Source organism: Bubalus kerabau, chromosome 18 (genome assembly GCF_029407905.1).
Source record: "Bubalus kerabau isolate K-KA32 ecotype Philippines breed swamp buffalo chromosome 18, PCC_UOA_SB_1v2, whole genome shotgun sequence".
In the NCBI taxonomy this organism is placed as follows: domain Eukaryota; kingdom Metazoa; phylum Chordata; class Mammalia; order Artiodactyla; family Bovidae; genus Bubalus; species Bubalus kerabau.
In genome coordinates, this window is record NC_073641.1 from 55,864,013 (window position 1) to 55,872,803 (window position 8,791).

Below are 8,791 nucleotides of genomic sequence, written 5' to 3' on the forward strand. Positions count from 1 at the left end.
AAGGATTTTTGACCTTCAACATTACAGAGGTATCAAACCAAAATAATTTGTCTTTAAAGTAAAATAAAGTGAAAATGAATGGGATAAGAATTCAAAGACTCTTGAAATGGTATGCTGTGAGAAAGGCATGTGCCATTTAGAGGTAAAAGTTGATTCTTCATATGGATTTGTCTTATGACCCAACAATATTACCTTAGGAAATAAATAAATGGCTATGCTAGTTAGTGTCACCCTAATGATTCTATCGAGACAATTTTTCTTGCGTCAAAGTGCATCCAATTCTTATTCTAAAGCATTTATTGCCATTTTCCAGTACCACTTCACGTGCCTTAGTTTCAAGCAGAAATTCATATAATCTAACATTGTGATTTATTGAGTAAGCTCTTCTAAACATGCATTATACATAAGATACTACTTCAGGCACTGTGAAAGATGTAAAGAAAAGTATTTTGGTGATAGGTGTTATCAATGAAATAAGAGTCTTGCTTGAGAGTTAAGCTGCTGCTGCTGCTAAGTCGCTTCAGTCGTGTCTGACTCTGTGCGACCCCATAGACAACAGCCCACCAGGCCTCCCCGTCCCTGGGATTCTCCAGGCAAGAACACTGGAGTGGGTTGCCATTTCCTTCTCCAATGCATGAAAGTGAAAAGTAAAAGTGAAGTCTCTCAGTCATGTCCGACTCTTAGCGACCCCATGGACTGTAGCCCACCAGGCTCCTCAGTCCATGGGGTTTGCCAGGCAAGAGTTAAGAGTTACACATAAAAAGCTATAAATAAATATAAAGCAAAAAGTGGCAAAAGTTCTGAAATAGACTCATATATATGCTAGGAAAGGTTGAAGGGTCACATAGAAACTGTCCGTGGTGTACAAGCTTGAGGTTTTCTACAGGACATGGAGAATGATACAAGTGCAGAGTGAGCCACTTAAATGATTGTCCAAAGCTATGTAATTTCATGTGGAATAGAGTACTCATGCAGGGCATCAGAGATAAGATGTTAGGAGAAGTTAGATTTAGGTTTAAGATGACTCAATGTCATTTATGCTTTAATCAATGTCACTGATTTTTGTTTTGTTTTGTTTTCCTAAAGAGAAAAATTACTGTGGCCAGACATCTCTTTTAAAAAAAACTCTGCAGCTGCTAAGTCACTTCAGTTGTGTCTGACTCTGTGCAACACCATAGACAGAATCCCCTGTCCCTGGGATTCTACAGGCAAGAACACTGGAGTGGGTTGCCATTTCCTTCTCCAATGCATAAAGGTGAAAAGTGAAAGTGAAGTCGCTGAGTCTTGTCTGACTCTTAGCGACCCCATGGACTGCAGCCCACCAGGCTCCTCTGTCCATAGGATTTTCCAGGCAAGAGTACTGGAGTGGGGTGCCATTGCCTTCTCCGTTAAAAAACTCAATCCTTCATTAATGTCTACCCTTCAGTGGTAGTTTAGCCATTGGTGGTTTCGTCGCTTAGTTGCGTCCAACTCTTGTGACCCCATGGATTGTAGCCCTTGAGGTTCCTCTGTCCATGGAATTTTCCAGGCAAGAATACTGGAATCGGTTGTCATTTCCTTCTCCAGGGGATCTTCCCATCTCAGGGACTGAACCCATGTCTCCTGATTGCAGGCAGTCTCCTGGATTGCAGGTGGATTCTTATAGAGATATCTTAAAGAAAGACCACTGAATCGTGTACCTACAGAAAGAATATTAGACTATTTTTCTGAACCACCAGGGATGGCCATTAGACTATAGTAATTGTTTCCAAAAGATTTTAAAAATGTATATTAAGAAGGTAAAAAAAAGTCATAGGTGATATACACTTCGGGGCTTAATTGTTGGAGTCATTTAATTTTATAAATTCACTCATTGTAATAAAGATAAGTTTGAAAGAGGGCAAAGGAGATACTTTTAAGAACAATATTTTTTTCTTAACTGGATAAATGTGTCCAAACTCTATAGTCATTTTTTTAGGTATAAAAATATTTTAATGTCTGAAACCCAAAGACCAAATTGATGCCTTATTAAAATCGCATGAGTTACTTTTAATACTTAACAAAAATTATGTCACGTGATTTGGTGTTTCATTATATTAAAAGATTTGAATTTGTTTCCAAAAAGTGATCATGATAATAAGCATGAAGATGCAATGATAAAGGTAGATTTCTTAGAAATTCCCACTTTTAAATCTTGTTTCTCACTTTTTTTCTTTCACATTTACTTGCTTTTTGAAAACAACCCTTGCTATATTTGAGCAATTTCTATATCTCATGTATTTCAGAATGAATTCAAGAAAATGTTTTTCAGAAATAGAAGGCAGTTATCATGTTGTTTTCAAGGTTTAGATTTTCATCACATTTTCTCTCCCTCTGTCACTAATCATGCTCTTCCTCACCAAAAAGTAATAAAAGAAAACTGCATTCAGAAAAATAGTCTGTGACAGTCACTTTCCTGTGAGCCCTGAGGTTCCCTTCCCAGATGTGGTTTGGAATTTTAGCTCTTATAGCCAGTACTGTGTATTTCCAATCTGCTGAACGTCATCCTGTATTCATTTTTTCAAAGATAGCTGGAGAGAAAGTAATTTTTTGTTCATATGAATGTGTCTCAAATATTTCAAATGGCTTGGATGATCCATTTCACAAGCCATTGAAATTAAAAATGAAATTGAAATAGTACTTTCTACTTTAAAAATATTTTTAATGTCATGTTTTAAAAGTTTAAAGTATATTTTTTTAAATTCAGTGTAATTTTATGAATACCTTTTCCATCACTTTGAAGAAATTTTAGAAAATTGTTTTTTTCAGAAAAACTAACACTATGAATAAGGCTTCCAAATTTCATCACCTAAGTGATGTTTTTCTCTTCAGTTGCACATAATTTTGCATTGATTCTACAATGACAATAAATGGAAGTTAGCATATCAGTAAAATACTTCATTTAAATTTACTTTTAATCATATATTCTAGTTTAGGTTAAGCTTCTTTCAATTTGTGTCTCACTAAATTCCCTTCAGAAAATGATTTCCAAAGTATGTAAAGATTAACGTTCTTTGCCTGCCTCTTATCAATATTTATCTTTTCCTTTTGTTTGTTTTTGCTGTTGTTGTTCAGTACCTAAGTCATGTCCAACTTTCTGGGACCCTATGGACTGTAGCCTGCCAGGCTCCTCTGTCCATGGGATTTCCCAGGCAAGAATACTGGAATGGGTAGCCATTCCCTTCTTCAGCAGGTCTTCCTGACCCAGGGATCGAATGTAGGTCTCCTGCATTGGCAGGCAGATTCTTTACCACCGAACCACCAGGAAAGCTCTATCATTTCATTGCCCAGACTTAAATTCACTGTCTTGCCTTTCCTCAGCTGTCTCAGATTTAGTTTGAGAGAATGAGAGAGAATGAGCAATCCAGGGAAATTAAAGACCTGATTGGGTAAATAACTTGAAAAAAAAGGGTCACAACTCAGCTTTCCTGATTCTTAATCAATATTTTGTATTAAAACATGAAGCTGGAAAATACTAACAGAAAATATGTATACCTAGATTAAAATGGGAAAAAAAAATTAGGATTTGAAATCTAGGATTGAAAATATGTCTGGAATCTGTGACTCTAATTTTGTAAATTTAAATGTCAGTTTAAATATGGTTTCTTCTTTGATTTAAATCAGAAATAATATCTTTATATTTACCTCACAGAATTGCCATGACTATCAGATGAAATCTAGTGTTTGAAACACATAAATGAGTCAAATTCTTGAAAAATTGAGTAATTTTATTATTATGTTTCATTTTCTTCCCTCAACTCAACTTCTGGCTTCAGAAAATTGTGATATAGGCTGCATATTACAGGCACAAAGTTTCAATACATACTAAGTACGGCGATACAGTCCCCATCCGAGCAGGCAAAGAAAAGGACCATTCTACTATAGTACATTGAAGCCTTCTTTTCACCATGTAGAGGACAAATAAAATTGCAATCTCTGTATCACTATGTGTCTTAGATTTCCTTTAATAACTTTAGTACATAAAACTCTAAATATAAGATTAAACTAATAATTTAGTTGACCATCTGATGCAAAGAACTGACTCGTTAGAAAAGACCCTGATGCTGGGAAAGATTGAAGGCAGGAAGAGAAGGGGACGACAGAGGATGAGATGATTGGATGGCATCACCAACTCGATGGATATGAGTTTGGGCAAGCTCCAGGAGTTGGTGATGGACAGGGAAGCCTGGCATGCTGCAGTCCATGGGGTCACAAAGAGTTGGACACAACTAAGCAACTGAACTGAACTGAACTGAATAAGTTAGAATTGTGTTGTAAATTATACTTACTCTTTACTTCTGTGTTTCAGAATATTTTTAAAATAAAAACCAGTTTCTCTTGTTGATATAATTATTTCAAAAATAATAAAAATATTTTTGTGATTTGGGGGAAGAGATATAATTGAAATATTTACAGCAAGGATATTTGGAGATTCATAAAAACTCCAAAAATTCAAGAGAAACAAAACTCATTAGCATAGACATGAAGCACATTTTTCATGACTAAGAAAATACTTCTATGATATCTGAGGGCACTTTTCATTTAAAAATTACAGGGACCCTATCATGGATAATAGCATAGTATTATAATATAATAATTAATAAACACCAAAATATAATAAACACTCAAATGTCATCTAGTGCTTGGAAATTCTTAAATAGAATAGATAGGATACAGTATCTAGGAAAAAAAAAAAAACAACTTGGCATTTCCTCCAAACTCTTTTTCTTCCAATTTATCCACAACTCCAAAATACCAGGGTGTTAATTTTAATTGAAAAGTTATCAATTGTGATGGAATTATACCTCCAATAGATAATGGAATCTATTCTCCATTTTCAACCAGAGAAGAATGCTACAGGTTTAGGAAGTACTGAACAAAATAAAAATGATTTCTTTAGAGGCTTATCCTTAACCTGCCAGACAATAAAAAATCATATTTCACATATAGGAGAAAAGATACACTTGTTTCAATAAAACAGCTTTCTTTTGAGGAAGTATGCATCAGTAAACTTTATTAGCACACAATAATTTAATAGCATTAAGAAAGGACTTATTGGAAACAATAATACATTTTGAGAAAATTTCTGCTCTTCTCAATATCCTAATCACATACCAGACTCTCTGTTAAATCTCAGTGTATTCTTCTTGTTCACTGACAGGGTAGAAATCCCTGAGTGAGTCAATAATAGAATTCTACCACATTCCCATTTTCTCTCCCAAATATTGTTTTGTTTCAGCAAACAAATTTAACATCTAGGACTCTGTAGATTCCCCTGAAGTATACATCCATAGCTACTTATTATTCTGTCAGTTACTTAAATAATTGTCCTCTCAAATTTCCTTTCAGCCTTTGCACAAAAAGACCATTGAAGAAGTTCCAAAAAATAAACAAACAAAAACAATGTACCCAAAATTTTTTCAGCGTTGGTGAAATTATACAGATCTCAAGAGTGTTACTCCCTGGCACATTTAATCACTTCTTTACTAGTGTTTTTTTTTTTTTTTTTTTTTCCTTAAGAGGACCAACCAACAACCTAACCAGGTTGCACTCAATATCTTGAAGAAGAAAAAATTAGAGGGGAAGTGAATTTTTTTAATCTCCAAAATAAACGTTTTGATAATATAACGTAAAATAGAACAGATCCTAACTGTCGGGAAAGGAAAGTAAATAGAGATTATTTTATAAAATGCAACTGGCCAGTTCAGTTCATTCATTCTGTCGAGTCTGACTCTTTGCGACACCATGAACTGCAACATGCCAGGCTTCACTGTCCATCACCAACTCCCGGAGTTTACTCAAACTCATGTTTTGAGTCAGTGGTGCCATCCAATCATCTCATCTTCTCCTCCTGCCTTCGATTTTGCCCAGCATCAGGGTCTTTTCTAAGGAGTCAGTTCTTTGCATCAAATGGCCTAAGGATTGGAGTTTCAGCTTCAGCATCATTCCTTCCAATCAATATTCAGAACTGATTTCCTTTAAGATTGACTGGTTGGATCTCCTTGAAGTCCAACAGACTCTCAGGAGTCTTCTCCAGCACCACAGCTCAAAAACATCAATTCTTTGGTGCTCAGCTTTCTTTACTGTCCAACTCTCACATCCATACATGACTACTGGAAAAACAATAGCTGTGACTAGATGGACCTGACTTTTTGTGACTCCATATACTGCAGCCTGCCAGGCTCCTCTGTCCATTTGGACTCTCCAGGCAAGAATACTGGAGTGGGTTGCCATGTCCTCCTCCAAGGAATCTTATTTACCCAGGGATCAAATCCAGGTCTCCCACATTACAAGTGGATTCTTTACCATCTGAATCACCAGGGAAGCCCCTGTTTCTTTTAGCTGGGTGTTTAATAATCATTGTGTATTAACGTAGTGTTGTGATATTTATAGAGCCCGTATAGTTCTCCTGAGCTCCAAGATTTGCATGGGGCTCCCTGAAGTTACCAGATGCATATATTTGTATTTTCACTTTACAAAAGAGTCAAGTACCCTAGAGCATGAATGCTACTGAATGTTGAGTTGATGCAATCATTATAGAACAAGAAAAAGACTGTCTACAAGGGGAAAAAAGTATGTTATCATTGAGGAGAGTCAGATTTAATAGTTCATGACTTATGTTTTATCATGAAATATACATAGATTTTATAAATAATCATTTATATATGTATGAATAAAGAAAAATAAATAATATAGTCTTTTTTAAGTTTCCCAGGAGGATATGCCCAGTTACATTATCCTTCCCTCCAAGAGGTAGCCACTATCATGATTTTTTATTTTCTCTTATAATGGTGGCTCTTATGGTAAAGAATCCTCCCTACAATGCAGGAGGCTCAAGGGATGCAGTTTCTGTCCTTGGGTTGAGAAGATCCCCTGGAGTAGAAAGTGACAACCCACTCCAATATTCTTGCTTGGAAAATTCCATGGACAGAGGAGCCTGACGGGCTACAGTCCATGGGGCCACAAAGAGTCAGACATGACTGAGCATTCTGTTCAGTTCAGTTGCTCAGTCATGTCCGACTCTTTGCGACCCCATAAATTACAGCACGCCAGGCCTCCCTGTCCAACAACTCCCAGAGTTCACATAAACTCATGTCCATCAAGTCAGTAATGCTATCCAGCCATCACATCCTCTGTCATCCCCTTCTCCTCCTGCCCCCAATCCCTCCCAACATCAGAGTCTTTTCCAATGAGTCAACTCTTCACATGAGGTGGCCAAAGTATTGGAGTTTGAGCTTTAGTATCAGTCTTTCCAAAGAACACCCAGGAGCATTACATACAATTATAACTTCAGAAATATGTATTTTTGAAATATTTAAATTGAAGGATAATTTCTTTGATTTTCTCTTACTAATGTATGTTTCTGAAAGCATATAGTTTATCATTGGCCAAAATTATTGTCCTCAATTCTGATGTGGGGGATGATTCTGGAATATAAATTATGCTATAGAATTGTCCCCATTTGAAGCCAATGTTCCTGGCTTTTGTACTCTGGTATTTGTGATTTGGTGCTCAGGGAAATTTTCCAGGAATATCCCAGACAGGCTTTTCTTGTCAACTCAGTGAGACTTCTGCATACAAGGCACTCAGAGCTGCTTTTAATAGGTGTACTCACCAGCATTCTTGCCTGGGAAATCACATGGACAGGGGAGCCTGGCTGGCTACATTCCATAGGGTTGCAAAGAGTCAGACACGACTGAGTGACTTCACTTTCACTTTTTCATTTTCACCAGTAAAGAGGATCCTGCTAGATATCATCAGCAGGGTCAACCATGTGAGTTCTCCTCCTCTAGTCTTCTCATTAACAGTTTCTTAATGTTAAACTTTCTAAAAGAGATGCAAATTGTATACACTATTTTTTATGAAAGATGATGGAATTGATTTGCTACTATTTTGATTGTTTTCTATATCTATGTTCATGAATGAAATTTGCTTACTATTTATTTTCACAAATTGCCTATTCTAATTGTGGTGTCAAGGTTATTCTAGAATGCAAATAAAAATTAGAGACTTAGCCATATTTTTATTTTCTGAAATATTTTATATTAGATTGGGGATACCTGTCCTTTAGGAAACTTGGTAGAAGTCATCCTCAAAATTATCTGTGCCAATAATGGGGGGAGGGGATGTTGGAGAAGAGTAAGACTTAATTCTTGACTCAATTGCTTAATAATACAGAAATATTCAGTTTTTAAATTCTTGAGTTAGTTTTAATAAAGCTACACTTTTCTAGATATTTATCTTTTTAAAGAAGTTTTGAAATTTTAAGATTTTTTCATATTATCTTAATATCTTTAAAATTATTCCTACATATGGATTTATCTCCTTTTTATTTTAAAACATGTTTCTTACTCTGTTATTTTCTTTTTATCAAACTTGACTTTTTCAATGTCATAACTTTTAATGAATAGTTTGAATTTTCATTTTTCTTTCTATAGTGTTTCCTTTTTATTACTTACTTTTCTGCTCCCACTGTATGCTCTTTAAAATTCCTTCTGGTTTATTTGACTTTGCTAACTGATGTTTGCACTTCTTTGGTAGTTCAGCTGGTAAAGAATCTGTCTGTAATGCAGGAGACCTGGGTTCAATCCCTGGGTTGGAAAGATCTACTGGAGAAGGGTATAGCTACCCACTCCAGTATTCTAGCCTGGAGAATTCCATGGACTGTATAGTCCATGGGGTTGCAAAAAGTCAGATGTTTACTCTACAGTTTACATCAGTAAATTGATGTTTACTGAACATTTTTAGTTTGATATCTAATAATTTAAATTCC